The 23613-nt window shown below is 41.8% G+C and overlaps 1 protein-coding gene across 3 annotated transcripts in view; it reads right to left on the bottom strand.

Annotated features, from left to right (window-relative positions):
• PTPRA (protein tyrosine phosphatase receptor type A) overlaps positions 1 to 23265 on the bottom strand; it is a 162829-nt gene extending 139564 nt beyond the window's left edge. For all 3 annotated transcript variants that reach the window (XM_039223910.1, XM_039223922.1, XM_039223918.1), the window contains exon 1: positions 22999 to 23265. The gene's annotated coding sequence lies outside the window, so the exon portion shown is untranslated. The remainder of the gene's footprint in view (positions 1 to 22998) is intronic.
• Positions 23266 to 23613: the final 348 nt, after the last annotated feature.

Below are 23613 nucleotides of genomic sequence, written 5' to 3'. Positions count from 1 at the left end.
TCATGGGCAAAAGTCCTGTCCCAATCAAACCTGTGAGAAAGTTATGTGATGTGTACTGGAAAACTCCAAAAATGAATTTACTTGTGACTACCTTATGATAGTCATAAGAGACTATCTTACGATCCATATACAATATATTACTTCAATCTCTGAAAGAAAAATCTCAGTATTTGATTTCAATCTTTGAAAGAAAAATCCCAGTAGAAGCTGTATCAGTAACAACTTCATGAATAATATCTAGTTGGAACAATATTTAGTAACCCCTCAGTCTCCTTACTAAACAACTGTATGCTACCATCTGAATTCTCTGCATATATCCTGTAGTGTCCTTTGTTTTAGGCATTGCAAATTGTGAAATTTCAAAATGGAAGATTTTTCCAAATTCAGGAGCAGATTGCATATACTCACAAAAATACCTATAGTTCTAAGTCCATTCACTTCAACTACATTTCTGAGGCAAGAACTTCCTTATGAAGTGTAAAGGAACTCTAATGAAATATAAATATATGAAGTACAGCCTCCCAGGTTTTCTTAAACCAGGTCCCTCCTTCCTTAAAGCTATAAATAATACTTCCTGTCATCAATAGCAATGGCTGGAGCAACCCCTGTTCAAAAGAACTAAAAATACATTATTGTACATATCCTCTTTTCTACTACCCACCCACCTTTCCAAGAGGAACTGACGGAGGGAAGTACAGAGCTGTGTAAAGTTCAGCTGGGAGCAGTACAGAGATTGTAATTAAAAAAAAAAAAAAAAAGGTTACTTTCAACTGAATGATGTCCAGAGAGGTATTAATCTGCTATTATAGGGTCTGAGTAAATTTAAAAATTTTTGGAGAAGCTATTCCTGATCACAGGTTATATTTTAAAAGTATTTCATTATTTGGGGACTAGTCTCATTTAATTAAACTATGTTAGGGGGGCCTGTCTGGCTTAGTTGGTGGAGCAAGTGACTCTTGATCTCAAGGTTGTAGGTTCAAGCCTCATGTTGGGTATAGAGCTTACTTAAAAATTATTACAAAAAAAAAAAAAGTAAAAATCACATTAACAGAAATTCATGCATGAGAACAGTACAAAGTGAGAATTGTCTGTATATAAAAATGCTCATGAAACTAGATGGGAGTGCTCAGCCAGCACTTTCAGTGGGGCTGGAGCCAATGAGATACAGAAGATTGTTACCTAAGGAGGACGGAGCAAAAAGGACAGAGTGCCAGATTCTCAATGACAGAAAAAGGAGGAACAAATTTAAAAAGGGAAAAGACCAGGAAAAAAATGCTGTGGTGTTAGAATGGAATCGGTGAAGGTATCAGAGTGAAATCAAGGCTTTCAACATTCTTGGGCAGATATGGATGCTTGTATATGTTTATATGCTTAAGTACGTATATGTAAAAAACATTACAAACCCTCCAACAACAAACACAACATCTATGTTTCCCTTCCTGCCTAACAAGAAACATTCCAACAACTTCCCACCACTATAGCAATAAAGGCTCTCACCCATGCTTCCCTCTGGCTCCTGCTGCTCCCTGCTTCCCCCATGGGGCCCCGCATAGCAAGGTGTACTGCCTCCTGCTTCTGGAGAACTATGAGAAAACTTCCTTCAGTAGCACTGACCTCTTCATGGTGTCACTCAGTCATACTTACAAATTAAATCCTGGGTACATTTAAAAACAATATCCTACCTCTGACCTCTAATAGAGCCTAAGAGCAAAGATACCCCAGTAACAAGGAATGCACGTGGTGTCTAGATCTTGTTTTCTAAATACATCCTCTAACAAAAGAAATCAGAGTTCCTTCACAAAATGGTTGATCCTAGGACTGGGACAGTGAAAGTACAAGATGAACATAAAAAACCTTGCTGTGTCAAAAAGTAAGAGATCAAAGAATGATGAGGACATGAAAAAAAGGCATAGGAGCCAGCTTGAAAGGTTCCCACTTGACCAAATCAGAGAATTCAAACATCAAAATAAAAGACAAATGAATAAAATAGGAATCCAGGAGTCCATGGTAACATGTTTAAATGATTTTTTTAAAATGGGGAGAGAAAGCTTTTCTTTATAGGGAAATGCCAAATTATGAATGCAGAAGGGATGATGAAATTTTTAAAATTCACCATCTGGCAACCACTTAGTAATAACTGATTCAGGCATAAATCATCAATGGATGCAAAAACTAGTGGTGAAAATTTGATGAGAAATGGGCTATTTATATAGCCTCAAAGAGTGCCACAAGTGTGTATTATTTACTTATTAGCAAGTGCAAAATGCTTCTGAATTAACTTACAGTACAGAAAATGTTATATAACATCTTAGCCAAGTGATAACATTTTCCGTAACCAGTGATGGGACAAGTTGGCGAGCGCCTCCTGATACGATGGAGTGAAAAGAACACAACATCATGTCTGTGGTGTCCCTGCCAAGAATGCACAACCTGAATCTATTTACGAAGAAACATCAGACTAACCTAAACTGAGGGACATTTTACAAAGTCAAGATAAATGAAAACAAACGAAGACTGAGGAACTATTCCAAACTGAGGGAGACTGAAGAGACATCAAGGTTGTGAATGGTCTCTGAATCAGAATTATAAGTAGAACAGGAAGAGGTTTTTCTGCTCTTGTTTCTGGAGGAAGGGGCTGGTTTTTCATTGTTCTTTTAGGGTTTTTGTTTGTATTTTGGTTTTGCTGTAAAGAATGTAATTGGGAGACCAGTGAAAATTTGAGTGTTATCTGTGAATTACATAGCAGTACTATATCAGTATTTATTTCCTGATTTTAATGGGTGTGCTCTGGTTATATAGTAGAGTATCCTTGCTTTTAGGAATTACACACTGACTGGGGTGCCTGGGTGGCTCAGTCAAACATCTGACTTTGTCTCAGGTCATGGTCTCGCGGTTTGTGAGTTCAAGCCCCACCATACTGGGCTCTATGCAGAACCTACTTGGGATTTTCTGTCTCTCTGCCCCTCCCCTGTTCACACACATTCTCTCTCAAAAATAAACATACATTAAAAAAAAAAGGGCGGGGGTATGTGGATGGCTCAGTTGGTTAAGTGTCTGACTTCAGCTCAGGTTATGATCTCATGGTTTGTGAGTTGGAGTCCCGCATCAGGCTCTGTGCTGACAGCTCAGAACGTGTAGCCTGCTTCAGATTCTGTGTCTCCCTCTCTCTCTATCCTTCCCCCACTCGCGCTGTGTCTCTCTCAAAAATAAATGAACATTTAAAAAAAATTTTTTTAAAAGGAAATACACAGTGATTTAGAGGTAATAGAGCATTATGTCTGCAACTCATTTCTCAAAATGATTCAGAAAAACTGTATAAATAGAAGGATAAAGTGACAAAGATAACGCAATTATGGTAAAATGTTAACAATTTAACACTAACAATGTGAAATCTAGGTGAAGGATATGCTAGGCCAAATAGCAAATAAATATTAACAATTTCCAAAGGACTGAAATCAGATAAGCTGCATCTTTAGGCACAATGCAATTAACCTATAAAATCATTACCAAAAAATAACTAGAAAAACCTCATATTTGAAAATTAAAAGGAATATTATAAATAACCCACAGATCAAGGATGAAAACCACAATGGAAGTCAGAAAATAGTCTGACCTATACTAAAAAAAGTTCTAACCAAAATATTAGTAATCTAATGCCATAAACATATAATTAAAAAAAAAAAAGTAACACAGTACAAACTGGGGCCAAATTGTGTTTAATGTTAAGAATTAGTGAAAGGTAGGGGTACCTGAATGTCTCAGTTGGTTAAGGGTCTGAAACTTGATTTCAGCTCAGGTCAAGATTTCAAGGTTCATGAGTTCTTTTTTTTTTTTTTTTTTTTTTTAAATTTTTTTTAATTTTTAATTTTTATTTTTTTATTTATTTCTAGAAGAGAGAGAGAGAGAGAGAGACAGCGTGAGCAGGGGAGGGTCAGAGAGAGAGGGAGTCACAGACTGAAGCAGGCTCCAGGCTCTGAGCTGGCAGTCAGCACAGAGCCCGATGCGGGGCTCGAACCCACGAACAGCGAGATCATGACCTAAGCGACAGTCGGACGCTTAACCGACTAAGCCACCCAGGCGCCCCGTCAAGGTTCATGAGTTCAAGCCTCGAGTCAAGCTCTTTTACTGACAGCATGGAATCTGCTTAGGATTCTCTTTCCCTCTCTCTCTCTCTGCCCCTCCCCTGCTCATGCTCATTCCCTCTCTCTCTCCCCCAAAAAATAAATTTTAAAAAATACTCCCTTGGGGCACCTGGGTAGCTCAGTTGGTTAAGTGTCCGAAGTCAGCTCAGGTCATGATCTCACAGTTCGTGGGTTCAAGCCCCATGTTGGGCTCTGTGCTGACAGCTCAGAACCTGAAGCCTGCTTCGGATTCTGTGTCTCCCTCTCTCTCTGCCCTCCCCTACTCGTGCACTGTCTCATGCACTGTCGTGAATAAATGTTTTAAAAACTTTTTAAAAGTATACGATCTTTTAAAAAAATACTCCCTTATCTTTGAATAAAGGGAATAAAATATTTGTTTAAAAAAAAAAGAAGAATTAGGGGAGGCTGGGTGGCTCAGTTGGTTAAACGTCCAGCTTCAGCTTGGGTCATGATCTCATGGTCCGTGAGTTCAAGCCCCGCATTGGGTTCTGTGCAGACAGCTGAGAGCCTGGAGCCTGCTTGGGATTCTGTGTCTTCCTCTCTCTCTGCCCCCCCTGCCAAACACTCTGTCTCTCTCTCAAAAAATAAACATTTTCTAAAATTAAAAAAAAAAATTAATGAAAGATAGTTGCTAGGGTATAGGGAAGGGAGAAATGGGAAGTTACTGTTCAAAGGGTATAGAGTTTCAGCTGGCAATGATGAAAACATTCTGGATATGGATGGTAGTGATAGTAGCACGATAATCAATGTGAGTGTGCATTGATACGTGCACTTAAAAATAGCTACAGTGGGGACTGCCTGGGTGACTCAGGTGGTAAAGCATCCAACTCTTGACCTAAGGGTCGTGAGTTCAAGCGCTATGTTGCATGTGGAGCCTACTTTATAAATAAATAAATAAGTAAATATAATAATAATAAATAGGGGCACCTGGGTGGTTCAGTTGGTTAAGTGACACTGGAATTCAGTTCAGATCATGATCTCATGGTTCATGAGATCAAGCCCCACCCCAAGTCAGGATTCTCTCTCCCTCTTTCTCTGCCCTTACCCTTGCTCACATGTGCATCCACTCTTTTCAAACTAAACATACTTAAAAAATAAATGAAAGAATGAATGAATGAATGAATGATCTAATAGACAGGATATAATAGACTCAGTCTCTGCACTAACATCCCCAGGATGCCTCTCCTTATCACGAGACCTTTATCTTCCCTTTCCTCTGACTTTTTTTATGTATGTGTGTGTAAATTTAAATTTATCCTTATTGAGTAGGTAATTAGGCACATGTTATAAAATTCAAAATATATAAAAGAAAATACACGGACTAGAAGATATCTTTCCCAGTGGCCATCCACTACCCTAGCTCCCAGAGGTAATTATTATTATTACCAGTTTCTTTGGTGTCTTTCTAGAGAGCTTTGAAACATACACACAAGTCATTATACATTTCAGGAAATTACTACAAATTCTCCTCGGAAGGAGCTTGACCATAAGTACCTCCTTCACTGGCCATAATATTTTAGAAATTACAGTGTTTTAGAATTAAGTAATTTTAGGGATAGAAGGATCTTAAACCATCAAGTTCCTTATCACTTCACAGATGAAGAAACTATGACCCAGAGAGACTTATGTAAAGTCAATGGCTAATTAGTATTGCCAGAAATAGAGATGAAGTCTGCTAGCTCCAAATCCCTCTTCATCAAAGGGTACCAAAATTCTTTTACATTTTTTGTAATCGTCAGGTGTTTAATCTCTCTTAATCATATGAAAGTAGAAGCCAGAAGTTTCTCAAGCAATGGATCTTTTCTCAGGGAGGACAAAACATAGTTTATCTGTGATTAAGCTGTTTAGTCACCATCTGTACAAAGACAGGTTTGTCCACATCAAATCCAACAACACAGATACATCACCACTAACATTTTCAGTAATTTCTAAGAAGCAAATCTGAAATTTAGTGTGGACACACAGTGCTCCAAATCATTAAAAGGAAAAGAAATGGTATTATATTCTTGACTTCAACATTTTGGGATTTTTTTTAATTTGTTAAGTGTTTTATTTATTTTTGAGAGACAGAGAGAGACAGAGTATGAGCAGGGGAGGCGTAGAGAGAGAGGGAGACACAGAATCCGAAGCAGGATCTAAGCTCTGACCTGTCAGCACAGAGCCTGATGCAGGGCTTGAACTCACAAGCTGTGAGATCATGACCTGAGGCGAAGTTAGGATGTTTAACCAACTGAGCCAACACATGCGACCCTCCACATTCTGGTTTTAATCAATACCTGTTGCCTAGCACTTCACTCAATGCTCAATACAAATGTATTGAACTCTTAACAGAAGACAGACATGCTCATCAATAAATATTTGTCCTCAGTACAGGAAGTTAGACATGAAAATAATTAAAATACACCGTGATCAACAATACAGTTGTTATGCCAATCCTAAAAGAAGGGAAAAATAATCTCTGGGTAAATTTAGGAAGCTTCACTAAGTAGGTGATACATCAACTGGATCTAGAAGAATAAGTAATAGTATGGTTAGTTTTTGTTTAAGGAATTCAATTTCAAGGAGAAAGATAAACTGGATCATATCCGTATGGTCTCTGGCAGTTACAGTGACAGCCACAAACTGGTAGTACAGTGTGTTTAAAAAAAAAAATGGAATGTGAACTCTTTCAGGCTATGGAATCTCCAGTGTGGCACAGGACCCAGCAGATCTACTTCCTCATTCAGATGGCCTGCGTGGCCTCCAAAGACCTGCTTGAGTTTGTATCCTCTGACTCACTTATGCCAAAGATAAGGAGCATGGAAGAAGAAAAGAAAAAGGCATCTCAAAAACCTTCTGAGTTTTGAGGACATAATAGGGGCTTAAAGTTTCTTGTTTAAAACTTCGTTCCAGTTTTCGGGCGCCTGAGTGGCTCAGCCAGTTAAGCATCCGACAGCAGCTCAGGTCATGATCTTGCAGTTCACGAGTTCGGGCCCCGCACTGGGCTCTCTGCTGTCAGCACAGGGCCCACTGCAGATCATCTGTCCCGCTCTCTCTCTGCCCCTCCCCTGCATGTATATGCTCTCTCAAAAATAAATAAAACACATTTTTTAAAAACCCTATTTTCCAGTTTTGGGATCAGAAAATAAAACCTACAAAACGAAAAGATGGATAGGAACATGCAGGGAATAATAAAAAGACAACTTTAGATCTTAAAGTGAGGTTAGGCTCACTGAAGAGCTAAGAGAACTCACTTGCTGCCAAACTCAAGGAGCAAGTAATATGAATTTGTGCCTCAGCAAAATTACATATTACTACCATTCTGAACCATCAACCCCATTCTAAGAACACTAATCCACATGTGCTAATGTTTGGATTATTATACAACATACGTGTATGGATTATCACACAATATGGTTAAGTGACTTGATAGAAATAAGCACAGAACTTCTATCTAGATCAGACTTGGGGCAGTCAATGAGGCAATGCTGACTGGAGGAGGTGATCCTCATATAAGAAATTATAATGCCAGGCAAAGAGGGAGATGGGTGGTCCAGCTGAAGGCAGTGGGCATGGGGTAGGGGGAGGTAAGGATAAAAAAGGCTAAAAGGGGTTGGAATGCAAAAACTTGGTATAAGTAGTTTGAATTTTATTGAGGATTTTATTTTAGGGGGAGGGGGCAGAGAAAGAGGGGGACAGAGAATCCCAAGCAAGCTCCACACTGGCTCAAACCCATGAGCCATGAGCTCATTACCTGATCTGAAATCAAGAGTCAGATGCTCAACCAACTGAGACACCCATGTGCCCATCCAGAGGATTTTAAACTGGAAAGTGCTATGATTAGATAAGGAAGTCAAAAAGAGTACTCTTAGTGGCACTGTGATCAATGACTTGGGACAAGGAAGTAATGAGTAGACATCTAAGGAACCTGCAGCAGTCATCTACGTGCGTAAAAACCTGAACTAAGGGACAGATGGGATGGAGGAGATTTGAGAAATATTAAAGGTAAAGCAGACAGGAATGCATCAATAACCACATGCACATTATCATCCAAGTTTCTGGTCTGGGTTACTGGGCTGTGCCATTCATCAAAATAGAAAATATAAAAATAACATATTTAAAAGGAACATGAGGGCAGTTCTGAGCCTGTTGGTGTCTGGGAACCAGCCCAACAGAGACGACCAGTAGGCCGCTGGCTATTAGCCAGTCTGTGCCGAGGACAAATTTTCTCCTAATGAGCCAGGAGCTGGAAGCTGAAACCATGGGCATAGGCACATGCTTCCAGGAAGAATATGGAGGAGGAAACACAAGAGGGCTGAGGATGGAAATATTTGGTAAGTCCAAGAGCGATCAGAGAAGAGGGGCCTAAGGAACTGAGGAGTGGCCATAGAGGGTGAGGAAAAACCAAGACAGTGTGTCACAGAACTCCTGGCAAGACGGCTGGAGGAGTAAGTGTACAGTTTATAACACTGACTCCATTCTTCCCCTTTCTCTTCCTTCGCCCATCCTTTCTATACTTTCTCGTTTCTTCCTTAATTGGGTAAATGACATTACAACTCTGGAAGCAGAAGATATGAACAACAAGATGAGGTATATCATACCCACAGTACTAGTATTTTTGGTTAAGTTAGGATATGTGGTTTTTAAATGTTGGTGATTCAGATTCAGCTAATGAAAAGCACTGGAAGTCTTAAGAGAGTCTGCTTTACTAAATTGGTAAGTTTAATTCTCAGTATTGCTCAAGTGCTTAAGGAGACTCTGCTTGTTAAGATGGTAACTCTGACCTATCAAGGACTGGTTGTATTGACAGACTGAATGTATAAATGTATTTTAAACACCTAAGGAAATTTAATTCCCTAACAAAAGAATATGGAGGAATTTAATCTGTTAAACCTGAATTAACACTAATTAAAGAGCAAGTAAACATCATTGCTCTTATTTCTATACAAAAATTACAATGCTTACAAGACCAAAGGAAAACCAAATTTTTAATTTGCCACTTAAATCAAATGAATATTAATTTAAACCCAAGTAATTTTAAGTAGTTCTTTCTGGGCACAAAAGCCCCACTCAGACGTTAAAAAAACACACAGATAAGTGAACTGCTCTATTAACCATAACCAGTTCTACAATAGCCTCCTTCAGGGGTGCCTGGGTGGTCCAGTTGGTTAAGTGACCGACTTTGGCTCACGTCATGATCTCACGGTCCGTGGGTTCAAGCCCCACATCAGGCTCTGTGCTGATAGCTCTGAGCCTGGAGCCTGCTTCGGATTCTGTTATCTCCCTCTCTCTCTGTTCCTCCCCTATTCATGCTCTGTCTCTCAAAAATAAATAAAAAGTTAAAAAAAAAATAGCCTCCTTCAAAGTAGAACCTTTGAAAACTAAGTGCAACTAAATAAGTATCAACTGTTTAAGCAATCTCTCCCACTACGGAAGAGAAGAAACAGCTGAACTCCACCTAACCCCACCCACCCAAAGAATAGCACACCTCAATCTGCCTTAACACTCACCCCCTTGATTAAACATAAAACGCTCATGCCCTCATTCAACATTAGCTGAAATGTCAAACTTAAGAAACACACTGGATGGGCGTGTACTATTTATGGAAGGTTTTACAAGTTTCATAGTACCTGGGGATACCTCTGAAGAGGGGAACTTGGAAGATGGGGGAAAATTACTTTTATTGTGTATTTTTAATGCTATGGAATTATTTTAACATGTACATGCGCTAATTATTCAAACGCATACAAAATTTTAAATGAAGCAAAATTTAAAAATACATTGCCTAATAAACATAAAACCATGTGGGTTTTTTTTAATTTTTTTAAGAAACTGGAGTGACTGGGTGACTTAGTCAATTAATCGTCTGGCACTAATTTTGGCTCAGATCATGATCTCACAGTTTGTGGGATCAAGCCCCAAGTCAGGCTCCTCACTAACACCACGGAGCCTGCTAGGAAGTGTGTCTCTCTCTCTCTCTCTCTCTCTCCTCCTCCCTCCCTCTCTCTACCCCCACCCCACGTGCTCACGCATGCTCTCTCTCTGCCAAAATAAATAAATGAACATTTAACAAAAAAAAAAAAGAACCACTTTTGCAAACTTGCCTCCTCTCCCTGTAGACAGCCACTAGTAAGAACCACTGCCTGAGAGGGTCACAACTGCTGCCAACAGCACTACTGCTAACTGGGTATGAACTACAAGAAGAAAAAGAATCTTTTATGACTAATAGCAACTAGTAGCAAGACGCCGGGCCAGGCTAGCACCCCAGACTGGGTAAAGAGAGAAACACCAGCTGGAAGTCACTGTGAATTTAGCCCAGTAACAAAGTAAGCAGGTTCAGTCGGGCAGTAAGGAGCACAGAAGAGCAGTGGTCTCACAGAGAAGGCAGACAGAGGTACTCAATCAGGGACTGGCCTCACTCCCTGAGAGGTGAGTAAAGTATTCACATCACTGGAGACATGGAAAGGACCACCAGAAGAACAGAAGCATCCCTGTATGAGCTCTGCCACCCCTCCCCCCAGTTCCTTTCAGAAGAACAGTTGAAAGTCCTGGAACTATTCCATATTGCTCTGGTAACAGTACTGCTGATACATCAATGGAAGACATTCTCTTTATTAACGGGCAGTATTAATGTATTTACAGCATTGTATTAAGCCACCGGTCAACCAACGTTTGAAAGCTAATTGCTGGTTAAGCTACTTGTCAATCAATATTTGAGAACTACTTGAACAATTCATAGCAATGAGGTTTCAAATTCTTCCCACACACAGAAGCTCAATTCACTGACAATCATCTCTTCTAAAAAGCCAGGATTCTGGGACCTTACTAACATTTCTATTGCTTAAATCATATTTATGAGACATTTCCCACCTCCATCTCTATGCCCACTCCCCCTACCCCAAACCGATCCAGAATGCCATCATTCCTGGCCAAATCTGCTCTAACAATCACCAAAGTAGTGTCTATACTCTGTCCAGCTCATTCTCCATAGTAATGACAAACCTTTTGACTAGATACCAGCCAATTTTTTTTTTTTGAGAGAGAGAGAGAGAGAGCGCGCGCGGGAAAGGAGCAGAGAGAGAGGAAGACACAGAATCAGGCTCCAGGCTCTGAGCTGTCAGCACAGAACCCGATGCGGGGCTCGAACTCATTGACCTTGAGATCATGACCTGACCCAGTCAGACACTTAACCAACTGAGCCACCCAGGCGCCCCCACACCAGCCAATCAATGTGAACATCCCCAACAAATGCTCACCTACAAATATGACAAAGGTACTAATACATGTGAATGCTACAAAACATTCATTTTCAAATGTAACAAAATAATGATTAAAATAATGGATTCTAGGGGCACCTGGGTGGCTCAGTCGGTTGAGTGGCCGACTTCGGCTCAGGTCATGATCTCTCAGTTTGTGGGTTCGAGCCCCGCATCAGGCTCTGTGCTGATAGCCTGGAGCCTGCTTCCGCTTCTGTGTCTCCCTCTCTCTCTGCTCCACCTCTGCTTGTACTCTGTCTCTCAAAAATGAATGAACATTAAAAAAATAATAATAATGGATTCTATATGGGTAAGTATAATGCTAAGTATAAAAGCTATTGCTATCACTAAAATATTGATATTAAACTTATTTTAAAAATATTAGTGTGATCCATATAATCAAATATTTCTCACTATGCTTGAAAAACCTCATTCTAATATTTTATGACAGAGCAATCTAAAAGTTGGTCTCAAATCAATGCTTGACTTTAACGGCTACCACAGCCAAAAAGAAATATGGGTCCAAAAAGAAGGAGCACTACGGCAGCACTTACTAAATCATGATATTTATCTTTCCAACCCCAACCATTATACACACATTTTCATTTAAATCTGGCTGGCAAATGTCCATCTCCCTGATACAATTACTCTTGAAAACTAATCAGAAGATGTTACATTTTTTTATTCGTATTAAATGGACTTGAAACCCCACTTAAACTATTCGCTTAAAGTATTTTCTTTTTTAACTTTTTACTGTAGAAATTTTGAAACACACAAAAGAAGTGCAAACTCTATAATAACTCTTTTACACCTATATGCAGCTTTGATAACTATCAACATATGGTAAATCATCTATAAATGACCAAACACAATGAATTATTATTTTTTAAGTTTATTTAAGAGAGAAAGCATGCGTGCACACACACACACATATGAGCAGAAGAGGGGCAGGGAGAGAGAGGGAGAGACAGAATCCCAAACAGGTTCTGCAGTGTCAGTGCAGAGCCCTATGCAGGGCTCGATCCCACAAACTGTGAGATCATGACCTGACCTGGATCTCAGCTGGCTGAGCGACCCAGGTGGCCCCAGAATGATTTTTTTTTTAATGTTTTTATTTATTTTTGAGAGAGACAGAGTGTGAGTGGGGGAGGGGCAGAGAAAGAGGGAGACACAGAATCCAAAGTAGGCTCTAGGCTCTGAGCTGTCAGCACAGAGCTGGAGGTGAGGTTCAAACTCACAGAACTGTGAGATCATGACCTGAGCCAAAGTTGGACGCTTAACCGACTGAGCCACCCACCCAGGTGTGCCCACGATGAATTATTTTAAAATAATTTTGAGAGGCACCTGGGTGGCTCAGTCGGTTAAGCGTCCGACTTTCGCTCAGGTCATGATCTCGCGGTTCGTGGGTTTGAGCCCCGCGTCAGGCTCTGTGCTGACTGCCAGCTCAGAGCCTGGAGCCTTTTTCGGAGTCTGTGTCTCAGTCTCTCTCTGACCCTCCCCTGCTTACGCTGTCTCTCTCTCTCACTCTCTCTCTCCTAGAAATAAATAAAAAAATATTAAAAAAAATAAATAAAATAATTTTGAGACATCATATTATTTCATCCATAACTACTCCAGTACTTATTTTGAAGAGAAAATAGTCTTTTTTGGGGGTGGGGACAGGCGGGGGGGGTTGTGAATCCCAAGCAGGCTCCACATCGGGGCTCAATCCCATGACTGTGAGATTATGACTTGAGCCTAAACCAAGAGTTGGACGCTTAACCAACTGAGCAACCTAGGCACCCCAGGAGTCTTGTCTTTTAATATAACTCCAATACTATTATTATACTTTAAAATAATTATAATAATGATTTAAAAATCATCGAATATATAGATGATATTCCAATTATTGCCAATAGTTTCATAAATACCTTTTTTTTTTTTTTTAATTTCTAGGAGAGAGAGAGAGACTGTGAGCAGGGGAGGGTCAGATAGAAAGGGAGTCACAGACTGAAACAGGCTCCAGGCTCTGAGCTGGCAGTCAGCACAGAGCCCGATGCGGGGCCCGAACCCACGAACTGCGAGATCATGACCTAAGCGAAAGTCGGACGCTTAACCAACTAAGCCACCCAGGCGTCCCATAAATAACTTTTTACAGTTGGTTTATATGAAACAGGATCTAAACAGGGTGTACATATTATATTGAGTTAATGTCTCGAGTCTTTTCTAATCTGTAATAATTCTCCATTTTTTTGCATTATTTGAAGTAACTGGGTTCATCTGTAGAATTTCTTACATTATGATTTCTAATTACATTCTGTAAACTCATTACATATTAAATTAAGAAATTTAATAAGAGTCAGATTTGACTTTATTTTGTTTGGGGGAGAATGGTGTTATATATTTTTCCTACTGTACAACATTGGAGGAACACAGGTTTAGTTGTATCTATTTTGGAGATGACATAAGTAATATAATAAGACTGTCAATCTGATCCTTCTATTATAAAGTTCCCTAATGGTTTTAACAACTGCTGATGATCAATGTCTAGGTCTTTTATTTCATTAGATCATCTGGAAATTTTTACAAATACATCTGGAGATTTTTATCAGGTAACAAATTATGTTTCCAAGTTTTTCATGTGTAGAGTTATGAGAGTTTTTAAAGGTGTAACAAAATAACAATGACATCATGAATCCTCAGGGAAATGCAAATAAAAACCACAATGAGATACCACTTCACACCCACTAAGATAGCTTAATCAAGGAGACAGAGGGGGCGCTTGGCTTGCTCAGTCAGTGAAGCCCCTAACTCTTGATCTCAGGGTTGTGAATTCCAGCCCCACACTGGGTATGGAACCTCCTTAAAAAAAAAAAAAAAAAAAGAACAAGCTTGTTGAGGGTATGGAGACAGAATCCTGTACACTGCTGCTAGGAACTGCAAAATGGCACATCTGCTTTAGAAAACGGTTTGGGCAATTCCTCTAAAAGTTAAAGACTTACTACCATTTAATCCAGCAATTCCACTCCCAGGTATGTACCCAAGAGAAACTAAAACATAACGTCCACATAGAAATTTGTACATGTTCACGACAGCATTATTCATAATAGGCAAAAAGTGGAAACAATCCAAATGTTCACTAACCGATTAAAATGTGGTGTATTCATATAACGGAACATTGTATCATTCAGTTACAAAAAGCAATTAAGTACTGATATATGCTACAACATGGATGAACCCCAAGAACATTAATACTCAATAAAAGCCACATTCCATTTATATGACATGTCCAGAACAGGCATATCCATAGACACAAAAAGGTAACTGACTGCCAGAGGCTGGGGGAAGGGCCCAATGGTGAGTGACACTAATGGGCGCAGAATTTCTTCTTGGGATGATGAAAATGTTCTGAAATTAGATGGTGGTGATGACTGTACAACTCCAAGAATATATCGAAAACTCCTGAACTATACATTTTAAAAGGGTGAATTTATGATATGTCAATCATATTTCAATAAAGCCTCTCTTTTTTTTTAATTACTATGAAAAGGCTATTCCAGAGAACATTTCTTTGAAAGAGACAAAGCTAGCTACTTTCATTCATTGTTAAAATAACACCTTTACTTGAAGAGACAGATTAAGGATATTAATTTTTCAAATAATATTTGCCAGGTAGCACACACAGAAAGGGTCGGAAATTTTTTTTGTAAAAGAAAAATGCATAGCATCAGCTCTACAACATAGCCAACAAATGATAACCTGCCTCAATAGTCCATGAAGAGGCAGTGACTGAACTTCGTCCTTTACTTCAGTCAAAGCAACTACTCGGTCAGTAGTTTACATTTAGACAATTATTCCATACAGCAGTGTCATTAAAGCAATCATTTACTATTAAGAATATGTCTTCTCCAGTACAATCTTCCTCCAGTAGCTCACAAAAGATGTAGTTGGGGGTGGAGGGGGAATTTAATTATTAGAAGAAAACCTAGCAAACACTAAGACATGATAGAAGCTTCTACACTTTGATAACCACACATATAGCAAGCCTCCCATACTGCAAAATTTGTCCTAATATTGTTCAAATCTTCAGCAACATTTTCTATTCATCATACAAGAGTATTTGCTGAAAAAGGAATATGTTTTGGTTTCTTGACATACTGTTTTCCATATTTTTTTTTTAAGCAAGTCTTTTGAGGGGTGGGGCACAACAGGAAGAACCTGTCAGTGGTATGTGTCTTTTTGTCTTCCATAAGAACAAGAAACCTCAAAATATATACTTTAATCACTAGGTTAATAAAATTGGGTAAAGCCTCTGATTCAATAGCCTATGACTTTAAACATTACTGGAGAAAGAAGAATGTAAAGCTTCTCTTTATGCTCCATATGCTTGGTTTTCAAATGTCTTGGTACTAACGACTTATAGTTCATTATTTCATATCTCACGGTTCTACATACTCTTAAAACAAGATTCCCATCAATGACAGAGGATGTAAACCATGTTTTAAATAGGCTTCTTGATACTTTCCAATATATTAAGGGCTGACTTATTTAATCAGATTTAATAGCTCACCAAGAGTTTGTAATAGCTGAACAAAGGTCATCTCTGCCCTTGTTTGTGCTTGCAATATTCGTATTTTCTTCAGTCACTGGTTTCTCTGCAGAAGTTGCTTTAAGCCACTTGTCCATTTTGTGAAGGTTTGTTTAATAAAAACTAACAAACTGTGATCAGTGGTGCAATACACTGAAAGCAAATGTATGATTAAGGACCTGCTTGCTCACAGCAAACTCCCTTCTCCCTCAGGACACCCAAAGTTCTACAGTTGTTAACACATTAACACCAACTTACAGACCCAAGAAGATGCCAGCGATGATACCTAAATTTAATGCTTTATCATTTTTTAGATAAAAATGATAAGAAGCTCTAAAATTTTCTTCCAGCATCCCAGTGAATCATCTTACCTACCCCACTTTGAAAACGACCGCTGTGAACTTTTTACAACTGCAAATCAGATTAGTTCACTCTCCTCCTTATAATCCTATACTGGTTTAGCTCTGCCTTCAAGATAAAGTGCAAAATCCTTGCATGTCATATAGGGCCCTTCAACTCTGGCTCCTGCCTCTCTCTACCCCAGTAGTTCTCAACCCTGGCTGCATACAGGACTCACCTGGGCAGTTAGAAAATACACATTCTCAGGTCCCACCCTAGACCAATTAAATCAAAATACCTGGGGGTGGGGTATTTACATCCTTGATTTTGTAAGTTCCTCAGGTGAACCTAAAGTGGAGCCAGTGTGGAGAACATCCCCTCTTCCTCACAAAGGCCCCAATTAGCCCTTGCTACTCTTAAAATGTGATCGATCCACTCACAGCAGCATCTGCCTCACCAGGGCGAGCTGGTTAGTAATGCAGAATCCCAAGTCCCACCCTAGACCTACTAAATCAGGGCTTGGCATTTTAACAAGGTCCCTCCCACCCCATGGTTCTGGTTTGTGTGAACATTCAAGTTAGAGAAGCAATGCCCTAAGTTACTAAACCCCTTCCCAGCTCAGGGCCTTTGTAAATTTGTAAGTACTGTCTAACACTGAACTTCCCTGGCATTAGCTCTCAAGTGTGAAAGGACATACATCACATCCATGTTACTCTAGGATGTCCCCAGCTCCTGGCACAATGTCTAGTATTCTCAGTTGAACCACATCTAGTCTTATGTTTCATACCTAAATTTCCACAATATTTCTGACCTATTAATCATGTCTTTCCTCAAAAACAATTTGCCTTGGGGCACCTGGGTGGTCAGTCAGTTAAGTGTCCGACTTCGGCTCAAGTCATGATCTCACGGTTCGTGGGTTCGAGCCCCGCGTCAGGCTCTGTGCTGGAAGCTCAGAGCCTGGAGCCTGTTTCAGATTCTGTGTCTCCCTCTCTCTCTGACCCTCCCCTGCTCACACTGCCCCCCCCCCCTCTCTCTCTCAGAAATAAATAAAACATTTTAAAAAATGAAAGTTAACAAAAAAAGTTGCCTTTAGAGGCACCCGAGGAGCTCAGTCAGTTGAGTGTCTGACTTCAGCTCAGGTCATGGTATCACAGCTTGTGGGTTTGGGCCCTAGATCAGGCTCACTGCTGTCAGCATGGAGCCCATTTAAGATCCTCTGTCTCCCTCTCTCTCTGCCCCTCCCCTGCTCATGCTCTCTCTCTCTCTCTCAAAAATAAACATTTAAAAAAAAGTTGCCTTGGGGCGCCTGGGTGGCTTAGTCAGTTGACTTTCGCTTAGGTCATGATCTCGCGGTTCGTGGGTTCGCGCCCCGCGTCGGGCTCTGTGCTGACTGCCAGCTCAGAGCCTGGAGCCTGTTTCAGTCTGTGACTCCCTCTCTCTCTGGCCCTCCCCTGCTCACGCTGTCTCCCTCTCTCTCTCTCCTAGAAATAAATAAAACATTAAAAAAAAAGTTTTTTTTAAAAAGTTGCCTTTAAATACATAACTCTTGGATAGGATACGTAACACAGCACTGTACTTATTTCAAAACCTAAATGAGCTACTGGTCTCTTTCTAGAGAAATGTAAATTAAACCTAATTCAAAGTACCATTACATTTTGGTTAAATTAATAAGATCAAATATTAGCTTTTGTTTGTAATTGCATTGACTGGTTTGTCAGGAAACAGGGCCACATAAATTGCTGATAATGTTACAATTTAGTTCAACCTTTCCACATAGCAATTTGGCAGTGGAACCATAACCTAACTCAGTGAACCCATTTAGAGGCAAGAGTCCCAAAAAACAATCCAAAAGAAGTATTTGAATAAAGGTGCTCAAAGGTACCATTTATGGGGCACCTGGATGGCCTAATCAGTAGAGGATGCAAGTCTTGATCTTGGGGTTGTGAGCTCCAGCCCCAAGTTGGGTGCAGAGATCACTTAAAAATAAAATCTTAAATAAAAAGTATCATTTATAATAGTAAAAAGAATAAAACAAAGGAAAAACTTTAAAAAGCTGCACAAATTGTAGTTATCAATGGATAGATTATTAATCTAAATTAGATACGTAAATGAGAGATGCCTGTATGGCTCAGACAGTTGACCAACTGACTCTTGATTTCGGCTCAGGTTATAACCTCACCGTTAGTGAGATGGAGCCCCATGTCAGTTTCTGAGTTGAGTATAGAGCCTGCTTAAGATTCTCTTTCTCTCTTCCTCTGCCCCTCTCCCCTCTCATGTTCCCTCTCTCTCTAAAATAAAAATATTTTAAAGAATTAAAAATTTAAAAATATTTATATATAAATTAGATACATAAATGAGTATAAATATTTGATGCTCTTCAAGAACACAAAAATCACATCCCATGTATACAGACTATAAAAAAAAAAAGCTACACCTGGATACTGACATAAATAGATGTGAATTCAAATGTGGAGCATACTGTGATAAGCACCAAGTGATGTATGCAGTTGGTGAATCAATATATTATACACCTGAGGCACCTGGGTGGCTCAGTTGGTTAAGTGTCCCATGATCTCATGGTTCTTAGGTTCGAGCCCCATCAGGCTCTGTGCTGACAGCTCAGAGCCTGGAACCTGCTTCAGATTCTGTGTCTCTCTCTCTGCTCCCCCCTGCTGGCACTCTGTCTCTCTCTCAAAATAAATAAAAGATTAAAAAGAATTAAAAATATATGCATATATTGTACACTTGAAACTAATATAACACTGTATGTTAACTGGAATTAAAATAAAAACCTAAAAAATAAAGCAAATACAATTTTACATTTAAAATTTTACAATTTAATAAGCTCTCTTTTCTATAGAGACCATATATACATATTTTTAGGTAAACTCTACACCCAACGTGGGACTTGAACTCATGACCCCGAGAGCAAGAGTCGCATGCTCTAACAACTGAGCCAGCCAGGCATCCCTACAGAGAATATATTAAAACAAATTTTAATGTTGGGTTTTTTACGGGTTTGCTGTTCAGCTTTATTGTGTTAGCATTATATAGTGCTATTTTTGTTGTACTCAGTCTCACTAAAAACATTTCTTCAGCTTTGGTATTTGGGAACATTTATTAGTTATTGCGTTAGAAGTAAAAAGACAAGATTCTGTATTTGTGCAGCTTCCTGCCTGTAACTCAAATTCAAACTTCAGCTGCATCTCATTTGTTCCACATGAAGGTGGAAACAAATAATGCAACAATGCTTACAAACCAATTCTGAGTGCCTCCAGTGAAAGGTGCTGGACAAATACAAGTATCAGAACTACTTAAAAAACCACCACCCACAAGGACAAATCACACAAGGCGCTTATCCTTCTGAGCCTCAATGTCTCCCTCCATAAACCAAAAGAAATCAGTTAGCATCACATGGAGGGAAGGGGGAGAGGAGGTGAAGGAAAAGTAGGCTTAGGATAACTGACAAGCATCGCCGGTGATCCTGCTGTACACACGCTGATGAGGATCCATGGAGTCCCATTCGCATTTTGGGAGAATGACTGAGTAGTAAGACCTCCTTGAAGAGGTAGTGATTTGGCTATCTGTCCGAAAACTTTAAATGCACACATAAATTCTTTGACCCAGTAATTCCACTTCTAGAAATACACTGTTCAGATAATTTTACACATAAGCTCCTAACAAAGTACTACATACAAAGATATTCACTATAACACTGTAATAGGAAAACGTGGAAACTTAAGTGTTGCTTAAGGCAAAGACTAGTTACAAATTATGCTGCTGCAGCCATACAATGAAAAAAGCTTAAAATGTCAATAGAAAGAATGAACAGCTTTATATCTACAAATATTGAATGACTTCCTAAATACGCTAAGGAAAAAGGTGTGACTGGTATGTACCACGGCGGGGGGGGGGGGGGGNATGTGGAATATAAGAAACAAAACAGATGAACACATGGGAAAGGGTGGGGGAAGAGAAGAGAGGGAAATAAACCACAAGAGACTCTTAACGAGGGAGGGGGGGGGGGGGGGGGGGTGATGGAGGGGAGAATATGGATAGGTAGACATGTGTTTATAAAGGAACAGTGTCTATGTAAGACCACAGAAACTGGAAACTTCAGCCATCTCTGGAGAAAGCGGGGTGGAGGGGAAGCTTTTTTTCTTCTATATTCCCTTTTACACTGCTGGAGCTTTTTCTCACATGTATTTATCTTTTTCCAAAACTGAGGATTCTCTGTAGCCCTCCCTCTGAGTCTAAGCAGCTATCATTCTGCCTCTGTGGGGCCTGGCCATTGCCTCCTAAATTGCAGGGGCATCAGCATCTGGCCTCACACTGCCCCATGTGACCTTTCCAAAGCCCAGTCAGCCCAGGTCCCTGATGGTCATTAAAATCTTCCAGTGGCTCTCCACTGCCCAAACTCGAAAACAGCATATAACAGCCCTGCAAGCTCACCCTAATCTCATCTCCCACCCTTCTCCCCACTACCTAAACCCGGTTGTCTAACCTCTCCCTGCTCCCCAAGGATAGTGGATTCCTTCCACCTCCAAGCCCTCCTGTGCCACTGCTCCTTCTTTCCTACATCCTGTCCACCACGCACAAACTCGTATGTATTCTTCATAACCCAAAGGCCCCTCCCAGGAAAGCTTTCCTGGACCACTCAGGGAAGGAATGCTCTCTGTGCAGCATGGCAGATGCTCTGGAGCTAGACTGCCATGATTCAAATCCTGACTATTCCTTCATCTGCCCACTATATGGCCTCAGTTTCCACCTTGCCAAATAGGAATATGCGCCTACTTGAGCTGTTGAAAGGATTAACATGGTAGTTCATAGAATGCACTTATTACAAAGTCTCTCACAAAACAAATACAATAACGATTACTATTACCACATTCTCACAGCACTTGTGATGTATCTGTATTCACCTTACCTGTACTGTGAGCTCCTAAAAGGTAAAGATTTGACTTCCTTGCTTATACTTTGTATCCCAAGCACTTCACCTGGCAAACAGAAGGCACATGAATGCCTTTACTTAAATCAGAAGATTGGCTTTCCTGGTTCTGAATTTCATCCAGATGGTAAATAAGTGGCTAAAAGGTACCCAGTGAACAGCCTCCCGGATCCCACGTGCCTTAGAACGCACATACTGGCCAGTGAAAAAGGAGCAGGGGACTCTGGGGCTTTCAGAGACAATAGGCAGAGTGGAGACCAGAATGATGTGAGGCCTGCCAGTTCTGCTTACTTATGGGTACCGGATGAAACGGACGCGGGGAGATGGGCAGTCTGAGATACTGAAAAGTCCCAGGTGTGCCAGAGACTCCAAGCAGGCCTCCAGGAAACACTCCGGAAAAGATCCTCTTGGGAGATGGGTATCCGGAAGCACACAGAGACAAGATAGCTAGGAGGAAGAGATGGCATGGGACCCACACGACAACCGAGAGGAAGAACGCTCACAGCATGGAAGGTGGAAAGGTAAACCAGACGCCGCTCCTGGCCTCAAGAGGCTTCTCAAAGGAGTAGATGTTCGGAGAAAGAGGTAGAGCTTGGCAGGTGAAGGTGGGGAGGAGAGGGGATTGCACAAGCAAAGGCATCGGAACGCATGAAGACGCAGACAAGCAGCTCTGGGTGGCAAGGGGGGAGGCAAAGGAGAGTGCAAGGATTGAGCGAAGAGTAAATACGAGTGGCAAGACTGTCCAGGGCCTTGCACGACTTAATCAGACATTTTGGGCTTCATTCATCCCGTGGGAAAAGGAGAGCGAGGAGTTTTTAAGTAAACAAGTGACAGCATCAGATCTGTGTTTTGAAGGAGTGGCCAGGCACGAAGATGTTCGCCCATCTTCCACCCTCCGCTCTCTCCTCGCCCACCATCGTCTGGTTCTAGGGCTGCCTCAACGAGAAGCAGGTGCCCGGTGAAGACATCTCCTGGGAGATGTGACTGGTCCTGGTTCCCAACCCCGGGAAAAGGTTTCTGAAGGCATTTACCCTGCCTAGGGAGGGTCGGAACATTCCCCCTTTCAGTCTGACAAACATCATCACTGATCTTAAAAAAAAAAAAAGAAAGAAAAAAAAAAAAACCACGCAGCTCTGCCATTATTATTTTTATCCTCAGGAAATACAATCGGGAACTAATTTTCCAAAAACCAATATTTATTTTATTTACCAGAAGTAAAAAGGAAGGAGATCTGCATTCCCAATTGGCTCATTTTGAATTCTGGGCAGCTCTGAGCCCCTATTTCCCCTTCTTAAGCAGCCTCAACAGTTGTGAGTGGGCGGAAAAGAGGGGGGCCTGGGACAGGGGCCAGGGGGGTTTAAGGGAGAGAAAAGTTGGTCTCCGCAAGAGAAAATTTTCTCATGCCAGGAGTTTTCCTCTTTCTCCCCATTAAATGGCCCTGAGCAAATTCTGTTCTCCCGGTTCCAAGTTTCTCCGTTCAGAATGAACTACGGCAGCGCCCTGGCCTGGCCCCAGGAGGACGCACGCGAAGTTCCCGGGCAGCGGAGAGGGGTCGGCGCCCTGTCCGGCACGTTTCCGGGGACCCCCCCCCCGCCTCCCTCCGGACAGCGCAAGGACGCGGGGTCCCACTAGAGCCGCCAGATGGGTTCTGCCGGGAAAAGAGGGGCTGGGGCTCCGGCCCGCAAACCCTCCCATCCGCGCCGGGAACCGCCTCCCCCCCTCCGTGCGGAGCCCACCGAGGCGGCGGCAGCGGCCGCGAGCACTCACCGAGTCCGGCGCTGGGCGGGACCGCTGGGGACGAGGACGGCGGCTCCGCCTCGGCTCCGCGGCAGCGTCTCGGCCCGCCACACGCCCTCAGGGCCGCCGCCCGGCCCGCGGCTCGGAGCTCCGCGGCGGCGGCGGCGGCCTCGCCTCCATGGCGAGGGGAAGCGGCTGAGGGGCGACTGGACGGGCGGCGGTGATGGCGGCCGCGGCCCGGGGTCCGAGCTGGCTAGCGCGCGCGTCTCTGTCAGCGCCGCACTCGCCGCAGCCTCGCTCCCGACCGGGCCTTGGCTGTAAGGCGCTTCTTCATTGGCCGTTCAGAGACGGGCGCTGATTGGCCCAAACCGAAAGGGCGTCTCCGGCCCTCGCGGGTCCCGCCCCTGCGCGCCTCCGAGCGCCTGCTCGCTCTCTCGCCTGGGGCGCAGAGCCTGGTCTCACGGTCTCACCCACTCCCGCGCCGCCTTGCAGGCGGGAGAGCGCCCCACCGCCGCTCAGAGGTCGGGGAAACCAGAGCACGCGAGCACTGATAGTGGTGCCCCAACGCCTTCCGCTTCTCTACAGTCCCAGCCCCCAGGACGTGGGCCTTCTTTCCATTTACAGATGCGGAAACTGAGGCCAAAT

The sequence above is a fragment of the Hyaena hyaena genome, unplaced genomic scaffold, assembly GCF_003009895.1.
Source record: "Hyaena hyaena isolate Hyena2069 unplaced genomic scaffold, ASM300989v1 scaffold_16, whole genome shotgun sequence".
Lineage (NCBI taxonomy): Eukaryota > Metazoa > Chordata > Mammalia > Carnivora > Hyaenidae > Hyaena > Hyaena hyaena.
The sequence above is the reverse complement of the archived record's forward strand: the minus strand, read 5'-3'. Positions and strand labels throughout refer to the sequence as shown.